The sequence below is a fragment of the Loxodonta africana genome, chromosome 25 (genome assembly GCF_030014295.1).
Source record: "Loxodonta africana isolate mLoxAfr1 chromosome 25, mLoxAfr1.hap2, whole genome shotgun sequence".
NCBI lineage: Eukaryota > Metazoa > Chordata > Mammalia > Proboscidea > Elephantidae > Loxodonta > Loxodonta africana.
This window is the reverse complement of record NC_087366.1, coordinates 38,092,250-38,107,280: the sequence shown is the minus strand read 5'-3', so window position 1 is coordinate 38,107,280 and position 15,031 is coordinate 38,092,250. Positions and strand designations below refer to the sequence as shown.

At 40.7% G+C, this 15,031-nt stretch overlaps 1 pseudogene; it reads right to left on the bottom strand.

Moving 5' to 3' along the window:
* Window positions 1-13,385: 13,385 nt before the first annotated feature.
* LOC100666360 (cell division control protein 42 homolog) lies at window positions 13,386-14,131 on the bottom strand (annotated as a pseudogene).
* Between the last annotated feature and the right edge of the window lie 900 nt (window positions 14,132-15,031).

Sequence of the window (15,031 nt, the reverse complement as noted above, 5' to 3'; positions counted from 1 at the left end):
ATACATCTGGTAAAAGACCCTATATTCAGAATATACAAAGTCAAAACTCAAAAGAAAACAACCAACCCAATTTAAGAAGTGGGCAAAATATTTGACCGGTTACTTTACCAATGAAAATATAGGCATGGCAAATAAGCATAGATAAAGATGCTCAGTCATTAGGGAAATGCACATTGAACACACAATGAGATAACACTGCACACCTACTATAATGACTAAAATTAAAAAGACTGAACATATTAAGTCCTGGCCAGGACGAGGAAGAACTAGAACTCTCATACGCTGCTAGTGGAAAATAGTTTGACAGTTTTCTTAAAAAGTTAGTGTCTTAGTTACCTACTGCTGCTACAACAGAAATACTATAAATGGATGGCTTTAATGAAGAGAAATTTATTCTCTCACAGCCTAGGAGGCTAGCAGTCCAAATTCAGGCCGTCAGCTCCAGAGGAATGCTTTCTCTGTCTGTTGGCTCCGGAGGAAGGTCCTTGTCATCAGTCTTCCCCTGGTCTAGGAGCTTCTCTGCACAGGAATCCCAGGCCCAAAGGATGCATTTTGCTCCCAGCGCTGTTTTTTTGGTGAGATGAGGTCCCCACATCTCTCTGCTCGCTTCTGTCTTTTGTATCTCAAAAGACTTAAGACATAACCTAGTCTTGTAGATTGAGTTCTGCCTCATTAACATAACTGCCTCATTCACATAATAGAGGCAGGATTTAAAACACATAGGAAAATCACATCAGATGACAAATTGGTGGACAATCACACAGTACTGGGAATCATGGGATAGCCAAATTGGCAGATATTTTGAGGGGACACAGTTCAATCCATGAGAGTTAGATATATGCTTACCGTATGTTCCAACCTGTCTACTCCTAGATACCTACTCAAGAGAAATGAAAGCATACATCCTTACAAAAACTTGTACATGAATATACATAGTAGTTTTGTTATAGCCAAAAAATGGAAGTAAAATGTCCATCAACAAATCAATAGATAAACAAATTGCGACATATCCATACGTAGGCTTAAAAAAAAAAAAAAGGCCTCCCAAAAGACGTCCACATCAAATACCTGGAACCTATGAATGTTACCTTATTTGGAACACCTTTGCATATGTGCTTAAGTTAGTCATTTTGAGATGAGAGAAAAATCCACGTGAGCCCCATATATGCCATCACAAGTATCTCTATAAAAGAGAAACACAGAGTATAAGACAAACAGAAGAGGAGAGGCCAATGTGGCCACGGAATCAGAGACTGCAGTGAAGCAGCAATGAACAAGTCAAGGAATGCTGATAGTCACCAGAAGCTTGAAGAGACAAAGAACAGATTCTTCCCTAGAGCCCACAGAGAGAGAGTGGTGCAGCCGCATTTTAGACTCCTAGTCTCCAGAACTGTGAGAGAGTAAATTTCTGTAGCTTTAAGCCACCCAGTTTGTGGTAATTTGTTACAGCAGCCCCAGGAAACTCATACACGTACAATGAAATATTATTTAGTAATAAAAAGGAATAAACTTTTGATACACCCCAAAATACAGATAAATCTCAAAATAATTATGCCAAGTGAAAGAAACAAGACCAATATATGTATAAGATTTCATTTATATAAAATTCTGGAAAGTCCAAAGTACAGTGATGGAAAACATCTGTGTTTGCCTGGGGATAGGGAGGGACAGGAGGAAGATATTACAAAGGGGTATGAGAAAACTTTTGGAGGTAATAGATATGTTCATTATCTTGATTGTGGTGATGTTTTTACAGGCGCATACATATGTGAAAGCTTATCAAATTATACATTGTGTTAATTATACATCAATAAAGCTGTTAAACAATTCATTGTCAGCTGCTAATGCTCACAGTCACTTGGTAGAAGCAAACCCAAATGCTGTCTGGAGGAAACAAACCCATTGCCACTCAGTCTATTCCAACTCATAGGGAACCCATAAAACAGAGTAGAACTGCCCCGCTGGGTTTTCAAGGCTGTAAAAAATAAATTTTTTTTTTTTTTTAATCATTTACAGAAGCAAACTGCCACATCTTTCTCCCGAGGAGTGGCTGGTGGGTTCAAACTGCCAACCTTTCTGTTAGCAGCCGAGCATTTAACCACTGTACCACCAGGGCTCCTTTCTGGAAGAACACACGCCTTGAATACTGATATCAAAAAATTTGCCTCAATCACCTTCAAAAGAATATGAGCTTACATTCAAAAATCACAAAGAAGCACAGCAGAAGCAAGAACCAACAGAAAAAAAATAGCTATCAAGATCGGACTCACTAACATTTCAGATATTGAAATTATTAAAATCAGAATATAAAATAAAATATGTTTAATAAGTTGAAGGAAATAAAAGAGATTATAAACACAAGATGCAAGAGACTATTAAATAAGAAGATTTTTAAAATAATAAAACTTTTAAAAATTAAACAATACTGTATTTTTACACAAATAACATGGGCCTTCTGTGTTTGTCGGCCACGCCGTTCCCCACAACGCACCCTCACAAGTGCTGCCACGCCAATCCTCTTCCACATGTTCCTGTTAAAAAAAAAAAAAATTAGCTTTGTGTGCTTAAGAAAATACCTCAGGGGGAGAGGTCACAGCCGGCAAACAAATGCAGAAGACGCGTTATTTGCATAAAAATACTGCAATTGAAAATTTAAACCCAAAGAAGTTTAACAGCAGCTTAAATACACCTGGAACTAGACTGTGGTAGATTGAATAATGATTCCTAAACCTTAACTTGTGAATATGTTATGTTACATGCCAAAAGGGACTTTTGTAGATATAAATTAAAGTTATGGATCTTGGATATGGAGAGATTATCCTGGATTATCCCGGTGGGTGCAGTGTAATCATATGAGCTGTTAGTAGCAGAGAATCTTTCTTGGCTGATGCCATGAGAGATGCAGGAACAGAAGGAGGCAGAATAGAGATTTGAACTGTGAGAAAGCCTTGACCCGCTGTTGCTGGCTTTGAAGATGAAGATGGGACCCTGAGAAAAGGAATGACCTCCAGCAACGAGCCACCAAGGAAACAGGAACCTCAGTCCTACAGCCACATGGAACTCAATTCTGCAAACAATGTGAATGTCCCTGGAAGCAGGTTTTCTCCTACAGGCCCCAGAAAGGACCGCTGCCAATACCTTGATTTTAGCCTTTGACTTGGGCAGAGGAAAACAACCAAGCCCACTGGATTTTTGACCTGTAGATTTGTGAGGTAATAAATTTCTGTTGTTGAAGCTACAAGTCTGTGGTAATTTGTTATGTAGCATAGAAAACCAATACAGATACCCTGAGGAAAGAGTAAGTAGAGATTGATGTGAAGGAAAAAAAAAAATACTGAGAATGCATCACAGAGAGAAAGAGACGGAATGATATGGAAGAAAGCTTTAAAACATGGAAGATAGCATGAGATGGTCTACTGTGTGACCAGTAGGAGCCCTGGGAGGACAAATTAGGAGAATGGGAAAGAGGCAAAGTTCAAATAAATAATTATATAGAATTGTCCTGACTGATGAAAGATCCCATTCCTCAGATTCTGGAAACTTACTGAATCTCTAGCAGGATAAATGAAAAGATATCCATACCTAGATACACCATAGTAAACTGCAGATCATCAAAGATAAAGAGATTTTTAGAAAACCCAGTTAAATTACTTCAGAGGAACAACAATTAGACTAACAACTACTTCTCAACAGTAATAATGGAAATTTTTTTTTTTTTAGAGACAGTACAAAGTGTGCTAATGTCTTAAACTTATAGCACTTTAGAGTGTGACAGGAAAATTACTGCCAACCTAAATCATATTTAACAAAACTGCTTTTCAATAATTAGAGTAAAATGAAGATGTTTTCAGAGATACCGAAATCCGAGAGAATTTGCCATCAGTAGATCCTAATGAATGTACTTCAAACTGAAAGAAGGAGTATTTAGAAGGTCTGAGATTAATAACTATGTAGATAATCTAAAAAAAAATGGTATGGACCGAAAATAATAATATTTTGTGAAGTTAAAACAAACAAAAAAAGCACTAGAACTTAAACACACGACAGTAGCATATAAGTAAGCAACAAATGCTCAGCATTAAAGTGGTCTGAAGCTCTGTGGTGTTCAGGAGGCGAATAAAGAATTTGATAACTTATATAACCCACTGTTGTCGAGTTGATTCCGACTTACAGCAACACTATAGGACAGAGTAGAACTGACCCATAGGGTTTCCAAGGAGTGCCTGGTGGATTCGAACTGCCGACCTTTTGGTTAGCAGCCGTAGCTCTTAACTACTACACCACCAAGGTTTCCAATAATTTATATATCATGTTGAAATTTCCAAGCAGCCACTAAAAGAATAGAATTATAGGACAAAATAGCAAATGAGAAAAAATTGGATTGAGATCCATAAAAGGGCAAGAAAGAAGGATGCAGAAAAATGGTGCATATTAGAGCAGCTTTGAATATGGAGGAAGAGAATCCAGAAGTGAGGGGGAGAATGACGATTCCAGGGAGAAATGGGAAACAGGGAGCAAGACTGTCTGTGCAAGGAAGAAGGGAATGGGATCAGGAGCACATGTGGAAGGGACAGGTCCTCCATTGAAAGAAGAGGAGGGAAGGATGCAGACGCTGTGTACGGAGGCAGGTAGGTTGGTGGATTTGGGCTCAGGAAAATGAGGCACTCAAACCTGATGGTTTACACGTTCACCATGAAGTGTATCAGTCACGGTTATCTGCTGAAAGTAAGAGAGGAGGGGGGTTCGGAGGTATGAAAGAGTTGAGAAGTCTGCCCAGAAAGTATATGCACAAATAGAGAGACAAATATCCCTTCACAACTGTGCGCAGTTTCCTGAAAGACTGCTTCTAGATCATAGAGACATTTAGAACTATAGATGGGCCTGATTTGAAACGATAATATGGAAAATGAAACCTATTTCATTTTTGCTTCATTAGCCACCCAGTCTTCCTATTCTGCAAATATCCCTGTCAAATTCAGTCACAGAATTAAGGAAACGTGGTGTCTTTAAGCTTGGAGGAAATTGGAGATCGTTTTACAGATGAGGAAGTCCCAGAAATATTAATCCAATTTTTCTCACTTGGATCTTTGCTTTATTAATTTTATTTGAAAAGAAGATTGTAGTAATACTAGCAGTTAGCATTTCTACAATATTTCATTCTTAGCCCGAACATCTACTGGCTGAACAGCTCCCACGTGCATAACAACAGGGTCTCATGCCCCCTCAAAGTACCCCACAGTTATTTTTGGAGGACTTACGGGGAAGATTCTGATGTGCACATGTGTTAGCTTTACTCCCCTACAGCACCTGGCGTGCTCTCACTCTGCCCCGAAAGACATTTTCAATGGTTGCCCACCAGTATTTTACCAACCTCCAAGCCACAAAGCTTTAGGCCTTGGGGTGTCAGAGCAGTGTCGGCTTCCACGCAGAAGCCGGGAGATTGGCCTTTTTTCTGACTTTAATGTGTGGAACTCCAAATAACTCTGCTTGAACCCAGAGCCACTTTTTCTTGAATACCTCCTTCAATTTCTAGGCTTCAGTCTCCTAACCAAGCTCCTCAAAACTCCTTTACAAGCCTAGGTTTATAACCAGAGGCCAGCCCCTTCTTTCCTTTCCCTTTTTCCTTCATGTTCTGTTTCCAACTACGAGCTCTTCTTTCCACCTCGTTTATCAACAATAAAACCAAAAAAAAACAAACAAACCCATTGCTGTCGAGTCGATTCTGAGTGTTGCCTCAAATAACGGGAAATCCAGGGAGTTCCAAGCTGGGTAATGCCAATCAGTGACTTTTTAAAAAATAATTTTTTGTGTGTTAAAATATATATAACAAAAAAATTGCCGTTTTAATCATTTTTAATTGTACAGTTGTTGCTGTTAGGTGCCATCAAGTCATTTCCGACTCATAGCAACCCTATGTACAGCAAAAGGAAACACGGTCTGGTCCTGCACCACCCTCATTATTGTTGTTATGCTTGAGGCCATTGTTGCAGCCACTGTGTCAATCCATCTTATTAAGGGTGGTCCTCTTTTTTGAAGATCCTCTGCTTTACCAAGCATGATGTCTTTCTCCAGGGACTGACTCTTCCTGATAACACAGCCAAAGCATGTGAAACATAGTCTCTCACCATTCTTGCTTCTAAGGAGCATTCTGGTTTTACTTCTTCCAAGACAGATTTGTTCACATTTCTAGCAGTCCATAGTATATTCAATATTCTTTGCCAACACCACAATTCAAAGACGTCAATTCTTCTTCTGTCTTCCTTATGCATTGCCAGCTTTTACAAGCATATGAGGTGATTGAAATCACCATGGCTTGGGGTGGGGATGCAAAAACACTAAATAGACAATAGATAAATGGTAACTTTGGTGAAGGGTAAGACAGTACACAATACTAGGGAAGGCAGCACAACTTGTCCAAGGCAAGGTCATGGAAGCTCCATAGACACATCCAAACTCCCTGAGGGACTGAATTACTGGGCTGTGGGGACCATGGTCTCTGGGAACATCTAGCTCTATTGGCATAACATAGTTTATAAAGAAAATGTTCTACATTCTACTTTGGTGAGTAGCGTCTGGGGTCTTAAAGGCTTGTGAACGGCCATCTAAGACACTTCACTGGTCTCACCTCGTCAAGAGCAAGGGAGAATGAAGAAAACCGAAGACACAAGGGAAAGATTAGTTCAAAGGACTAATGACCCACAACTATCATAGCCTCCACCAGACTGAGTCCAGAGCAACTAGATGATGCCCAGCTACCAACACTGACTGCTGTGATAGGGATCACAATAGAGGGTCCCAGACAGAGGTGGAGAAATGTAGAACAAAATTCTAACTCACAAAAAAAGACCAGACTTACTGGCTTGACAGAGACTGGAGAAATTCCAAGAGTATGGCCCCTGGACACCCCTTTAACTCAGTAATGCATCACTCCCGAGGTTCACCCTTCAGCCAAAGATTAGACAGGCCCATAAAACAAGACTAAAGGGGCACACCATCCCAGGGCCAAGGACTAGAAGGCAAGAGGGGACAGGAAAGCTGATAATAGGGAACCCAAGGTCAAGAAGGGAGAACGTGGATGTGTCGTGGGATTGGTAACCAAAGTCACAAAACAATATGTGTACTAATTGTTTAATGAGAAGCTAGTTCTGTAAACTTTCATCTAAAGTACAATAATAAAAAATAAATAAATAATTTTTTTAAAACGTGCAAAAGAAAACACCATGGCTTGGCTCAGGAGCACCTTAGTCTTCAAGGTAACATCTTTGCTTTTCAACACTTTAAAGAGGTCTTTTGCAGCAGATTTGCCCTATGCAATGCTTCATTTGATTTCTTGACTGCTGCTTCCATGGCTGTTGATTGTGGGTCCAAGTAAAATGAAATCCTTGACAACTTCAATCTTTTCTCCGTTTATCATGATGTTGCTTATGGGTCCAGTTGTGAGGATTTTTGTTTTCTTTATGTTGAGGTGTCATCCATACTGAAGGCTGTGGTCTTTGATCTCCATCAGTGCTTCAAGTCCTGTTCATTTGTGAAGAGTGTACAGTTAAGTGACATTAATTATATTCAATATGATGTACAACCACTACCACTATCCATTTCCAGAACTTTTTTTATCACCCCACACAGAAACTCAGTATCCTTTAAACACTAACTCCCCATTTCTTCCCCCCCCAACCCTTAGTAACTACTAAGAAACTTTTGTCTCTATGCCTTTGCCTAACTTAAGTGTTTCATGTAAGTGGGATCACACAATATTTCCTTTTGTGTGTGGATGATTTCACTTAGGTAATATTTTCAAGGTCCTTCCATGTTGTAGCATGTATCAGGACTGTATTTCTCTTTATGGCTAAATGATATTCCATTGTATGGATATACAGTCATGTGCCACACAACGTCCGTTCTTGCAACATCTCACCTCATATACATATGTGGTTCTGTAAGGTTATAATAGAGTTCAGAAATTCCAATCAGAGAATGGGACATAGCTTTGCTAAGAATATAATGTGGTGTTTGCACAACATCCAAATCACATTGTGTGTTATTTCATCATGGACGTTAAGCAATGCATGGCAGTGCTACTACATTTTGTTTATCCATTTATCTGTTGATGGACACTTGGGCTGTTTCCTCCTTTTGTCTATTGTGAGTAATGCTGCAATGAACATTGATGTACATGTGTCTGTTATTGTTCCTGCTTTCAGGTCTTTTGGGTTTATACCTAGGAGCGGAATCTCTTTATCATTTTGATCTGTCCCCCACGGTGAGTTGTCCTCGGTCTTCTTAAGGCTTGTTTCTTTCATGGTTACAAATGGCTGCAGTAGCTCCATCATATACTCACAGCCAATATCCAAATACCAGAGGTGGGGTAGAAGGCGAAATTCTTTCTCATGTCTTTTTAAGAGTGAGAAACCCTTTTTCAAAAGCACTGCAGCAGCCTGTTTTGTTGGTCAAAAGTGTGACACAGGCTCATTCACAAACCAATTGTTAGCCAGATGGGTGGTGGATTTGTTACACGTTGACGAGAGAAAAAAAAAAAACCATGGCAGTTGAGTCGATTCTGACTCACAGTGCCCCCACGGGACAGTGCAGAACTGCCCCATGGGGTTTCCAAGTCTGTAATCTTCACGGAAGCAGACCTTCACATGTTTCTCCTGCCAAGCAACTGGTGGGTTCGAACCACCAACCTTTCCTTAGCAGCCGAGTGCCTAACCGTTGTGCCACCAGGTTTCCTTACTGTATAACAAGCACCCAAAATTTGGTGGTTTAAAACAAGAACAATTTATCATTGTTCTCAAGTGTATAGATTGGCTGGATAGTTCTCCTGCTGATTTTTTCTGAATTCGCTCATTTGGCTGCATTCTGCCCATGGTTGGCTTGGGGTTTAACATGTCCCGGGTGGCCTCACTCATATGTCTGAGGGTGGTTGGGCCTCTCTCTTCATGTGCTCGCTGTCTCTCTCTATCTCTATCTCTCTGTCTCTGGGTTCTTTCATTACGGAGGCTAGCAAGGTTTCCTCAGAGCATAGTGATGTCTGGGTCCAAGGCGAAGCAAGTCACAAGGCCAGCCCAGATTCAAGGGATAGGAAAATAAACTCCCCCTCTTGATACAAAGACTGCAAATAATTTATGAAATTACCATGGTTGGCTTAGATTATTTAAGATTCAGCCCCTAAGACTGCAGGGGCCCAGGCCTTTCCCTAGCTCCTAGCACAAAGATACCTTATGTTGTTGCTGTTGCCATCAAGTCGATTCTGACTCATGATAACCCTGTGTGTGCAGAATAGAACTCCATAGGGTTTTCAAGGCTCTGTCCTTTCAAAAGCAGGTCTCTAGGCTTGTCCTTTGAGGCAACTCTGGGTGGGTTCGAATTGCCAGCATTTTGTCTAATAGTCAAAAGCTTAACTCTTTGCGCCAGGGACTCCATAGCTACTCTCTACCTGAATAGTAGCTACTTTATACCTGAATAATATTAGAATTGTCTTAGCAAGGAAAAAGGTAAATGGGGTAATGGCCTTTGGGTATCCAATCAACAGTTTTTGCCCCATTTATAAGATTCCATTTTATTTTTTGTAAGTTATGCTTTCCACAATTCTAATCATTGCATTCATGACTATTATTCCTTTTGCACTATAGATTCCACTTTTAAAATTAAGTTCTCATCTTATTTTCTGTTCCAGTATGTTTTCCTGCTTCCTTCCCATTGTATTTCTTCTATGACAATTTTTTTATAGCACCTATATTACTTGGACACATGCATTAACTTCTTTAATCATGAGATGATTATGCAATTAGTAAGTGCTCAAAGATTCCTGCTTTACAAGTGGGGAATAACTCGGCCACTAAAAGAAACTAACTTGATAAATACATACCTAACACGATATTGCCCAACCCAACTGAAACCACACAGCTGGAAAGCTGTGGAGACTCATAAAGGGTCCTCCAAATGGAACATTCAAAGAAAGCATGGTGTTGTAACTGAATTGAGCTGACATTAGGCTATTAATGAAGCTGCCTTTGCAACCTGACACATGTGGTGACAGATGGAGAAACTACAAATAGCCTGGGCCTAAGAATGGAAAAAATGATAAGCTCGGGCCAAGGTTTTCAAAGTGACTTAATGGCAGGAATGCAAGGGGAAGACCTGAGGATACAGAATAGTGTATTATAGGCCTCCCAAAGAAACTGTGAGTGCAGAGGCTGTGGGCTGCTGTCCACTCTTATGCTGGCCCAGCCTTAGACTCAGGTGGTAAACTAAGATGTTAGTTCTATAACAGTGCTCAGCTCTACGACATGTCCATAGAGTGTGTCTCAAGAATGTCGACAAATAAAACCCTCAGTCAGTCCTGGTTATTACACCCATTTCCAGGGATGTTCAGGCTGTGCTGGTCAGTGTTGGGTTTGAGGCTATTGAGGAGTGGAAGGCGCTCAGCCCACCTGTCAGCTGTATCATATTAACCGAACCCTGAGTAAAAGGCCACAGAGAACAGATTTAGGAGCTCTGGGTTTTAATCCCAGCTCCAGTTGCAGACTCCTCGAACACTTACGGCATTTCAATTTCCTCATCTTTAAAACTGGGATATGAGCTGGCTTTGCTGGTAAGGTGACTATGAGTACTTAACTAAAGAAATAGGCCATTTAAACCAAACCAGAAACCCATGGTCGTCCAGCCAATTTGGACTCATAGAGACCCTATAGGGCAGAGTCGGGTTTCTAAGGAGCACCTGGTAGATTCAAACTGGGACCTTTTGGTTAGCAGCCATAGCACTTAACCACTATGCCACCAGGGTTTCCATTATAGGCCATTTAGTGCTATGTAAATCATTCAGTGGAGGAGTAGAGAGTTAAACATAAACTCTAGGCCTCGCTTTACTTCACCCTGTCCTTAATTGCCTTATAACATGAGGTGGTTAGGGTACAGGTACCCTAAGATCGCTTCCATTCCCCAAATTGATCATTTTAGTCATGGCCTGTGGCAGTAGTTTTCAAATGTGAGTGTGATACCGAACGGCCTGGAGGGCTGGTTAAAACACAGATGGAACCCAAGATGGTACATTCCTAACAATCCCCAGATATCGTTGATGCTGCTGCCCAGAGGACACACTCTGAGAGCCACTAGCTTACAATGGTTGAGAAAATCCTGACCAAAGGAGAGCGAGTGGACAAAGCTTATTATTTCAGGCCACTTCATGGGCATGTGACCCCTGCAGTCCCCTAGGACCCCGTGCTCGGAAACATCCTGTTTGGCTTAATGTTTTGCTGGCGCCGACAACTTGAAATTCTTAATACATTTTGAACAAGGAGCTCTGCATTTCCTTTTGCACCAGGCCCTGTAAGTTAGGTACGCAGTGCTGTTCGTAGTTTTGGTTTTACAAATCAACTTGGGGTAATTGAGCAAATGTCATTTTGGAAACTAAAAAAACAAACGAGACCTATTGCCATCGAGTCAATTCCAACACATAGTGACTCGTGTGTCAGAGCAGAACTGTGCTCCCCAGGGTTTTCAAGCCTGTGACCTTTTGGAAGTAGATCGTCAAGTCTTTATTCCAAGGCTCATTTGCATGGACTGCTACAGACCTTCAAGTTACTACTACATCCAAAGAAACAGGCGTATTTGGAAATTGTTCTTTTAGTTACTAGACTGATTCCGTAAAGATTACAGCCTTGGAAACCCTATAGGGCAGTTCTACTTTGTCCGATAGGGTCACTATGAGTTGGGATCAACTTGATGGCAGTGGGTTTGGTTTGGTTTTGGTTTATTTTAGTTACAGGCATTATGCCAGCCTGCTAATCCACTCAGCAGAGACTTGTGTGCATAAGCGAGCCCTAGGTCAAAATGGGGCAGCCTGAGGTCCAGTCTCATCCTTTCTCCTTTATAGCCTCTTCCCTTCTTCTGCCTTCTGCTGTCACCTGCATACCAACTGGGTTTTCCTCACTGCCCTGGGCAGAAATGCCTAAAGGATTCTTCCTCATATCTCTTGCAGGGATGTCTACATTTCAAGAGAAGAACACCTCCAGGGAGAAAGCAGTATTACTGTATAAATACACTATTGGTTTAGGGTGGGGATTTCACTCCTTGAATCACAGCATGCAGTGCATTGTCTACCCAGTCTACCCCTCAAACTGTGCTACCACATGACCGACCTCTAATAAGAGCAATCCTCTAGGTGCCCAACCCGAAAGGACACCCAAGTGGGACTCCCACTACAGGCCAAGCAGACTGTGACCAGAGTCAAGGCTAGGGATCCTCACCAACAAAATCAAGACATCTTTTTTTAGGATGGGATTTCCTGTACTGGCGTACCATTTGACTTGCTTTCGTTTCAGTCAGAGCTGATAATAGCACTTGGGTTTTATATAGTCCTGCTTGTGAGTGTCAACAGTGTAGGGAAGCATAAAGCCAAAATTGATTTATTTTGCTTCTCGGGAGCAACTGGCGCTTAACTTGTAGAAGCAGACAATCTGGACAAGCTCTGCCAAGAGGAGAAAAGATTGAAAGAGGCATTAATTAATTTTTTGTCATAATGACTGAGAAAGATTCTTTTTTATTATTTTTATTATGAACTCAATTCATTTGTTGTATTTCAGAAGGTGCAATTCTTTCCTTCATTACCAGTAAAAGAAGTTAGAAATTAAATTCCCCCAAAATCAGCAAATGGCAACCAAATTTCCTTGAAAGTCACAGTCACATATACATAGTGAATCCTAGAAAAGGGGAGGGGCAGGACAGGTTCCACCCATTGTCATCAGATTCATGAAATACTGGACCCACTCAAGGATGGGAAGAAAGGCACCTTTCAAAAGGAGCATGTTATTAAATGAGGCATTTGCTATACTCCTTCCTGAGAGCACCAGGTAGGGGGGAACGTGTTTTCTAAACAAGATCTAGGAAGTGGAATGTGAAATCAATCCATCCCCTTCCCCTCAAGCGCTGTCCACTGGGTAATGAATTTAAAAACAAGACTAAGTAAGATGAACCCCCTACACACTCCCTCCCAAAAGAAAAAACAAACAAACAAAAAATACTAAGATGTCCCAAATTAGTCTCCAGAGGGGAACCAGAGAGCAGCTTCGACAATTCAAATTAGTCTGTTGCAGAATCATCAAGAAGCATGCCTTGCTTTAAAAAACAAAAAACTTTTTTTAAAAAACAATGAAACAAAAACTGTAACTGATTACTCTTCTGACAATACACAATCACTCATAATTAACTAGCACTGGGAGCGGGATTCCAACTCATAGCAACCCTATAGGACGGAGTAGAACTGCCCCACAGGGCTTCCAATTCTAACTGCTGACCTTTTGGTTAGCAGCCTTAGCTCTTAACTACTACGCTACCAGGGTCACTATGAGTCAGAATCAGTTTGATGGCAATGGGTTTGGGTTTTTTTTTGTTTGGGTGGGGGAGGGGGACCATCCCGATGGGCTTTGTCTCAGCGGGACATAATCTGTGCATGAAGGTAGGTGCAGGACATTTGTCATTATTGCAAAACTGAACTTTAATTTTTAATCTTTAGTTTGATTTAAACACTGTTTTCAGTATGATGCCGACACCAGCTGTGCAGAAAGGGCCCTGGAGAGGTGGTCATAGCAGCACACACCTGTGGCTGGTCTTTGGCGTCTGGAGGCTCCCGGGCAGCCAATACTGCTTCATCAAATACATTCTCCATGTATCTGATAGCCTTCAGGTCATGGGCCAGCTTTCCAGCAGCCTCTGGGGCAATAGGTTTTTGTTTGTTCTTGGCAAGTTTCTCAGTAGTAGAGGGGTTATCTCTGAGATCAATTTGTATCCCAACTAACAAGAAAGGAGTCTTTGGACAGTGGTGAGTTATCTCAGGTACCCACCTTTCTTTCACATTTTCAATGAGGATGGAGAAACCACTGAAAAATAGACTAGAAATACATCCGTTTGTGGATAACTCAGTGGGTCATAATCTGTCATAATCCTCTTGTCCTGCAGTATCAAAAAGTCAGGGTATGTTGCTCTCCACCAATCAAAACTGTGACTGCATAGTTGTCAAAAATAGTTGGTACATATTCAGATGGAAGTTTGTGTCTTATATGAGATATTGGGAGACATGTTTTACCAACAGCACCATCACCCAAAACAACACACTTAATTGTCTGCATTGCTGAAATAGTTCTGTATCCATTTTAAATATTTCAAATTCCGTGTTGGCTTCAGCTTCTCCACTGGGGCATTGATCCAAGAAAGATTCTTGGTCTGAAAGTGATAACAAGTGGACATAGGGACATGCTCACTAATAATGGGGTGACTTGGCTGGTGTTCAAGGTACCAGTTTTAGGAACAATTGCCTGGATAGTGAGATGTTAGCAGTCTGGAGAGGAAAGATACTATTTATATTTCATCTAACATGGAGAAACTACTCTAAAAACACCAAGAAATTTAACCCTCTTTTCTGCCAAAAGATCATGTGCCACAGCTTTTTGCACACAAGTAGCCTATGCAAGTTAGACAAGGATCACCTAACTCAAGATACTTTGTAGCCACAAGCTACAAAATAGTCATTGTAAGTTTGTAATACACCTGCATAATTTAAAAAAGAAAAAAAATTTTATTGTCAACTCAGTTGCAACTCATGAGGACCCCATGTGTGTCAGAGTACAACTGTGCTTTTTAGGATTTTCTCTTTTTTTCTAAATTTTATTTATTTTGTTGTGGAGAATATACACAGCAAAACACACACCAATTCAACACTTTCTATGTGTACCATTTAGTGACATTGATTACATTCTTTGAGTTGTGCAACCATTCTCACCCTCCTTTTCAGAGTTGTTCCTCCTCCACTAACATAAACTCACTGCTCCCTAAGGTTCCTATCTACTCTTTCGAGTTACTGTTGTCAATTCGATTCCATAGAGATAGTTCTTAAAAGAACATAATGCTCAAGGCAGACCTTTTTTACTAGATAAGCTAAACTGTTTGGTTTTAGAATGACTTCAGGGGATATTTTAGGTTTAAGGTTTAAAGATTATCTTAAGGTAATAGTTTCAGGGTTCATCCACCCTCCATG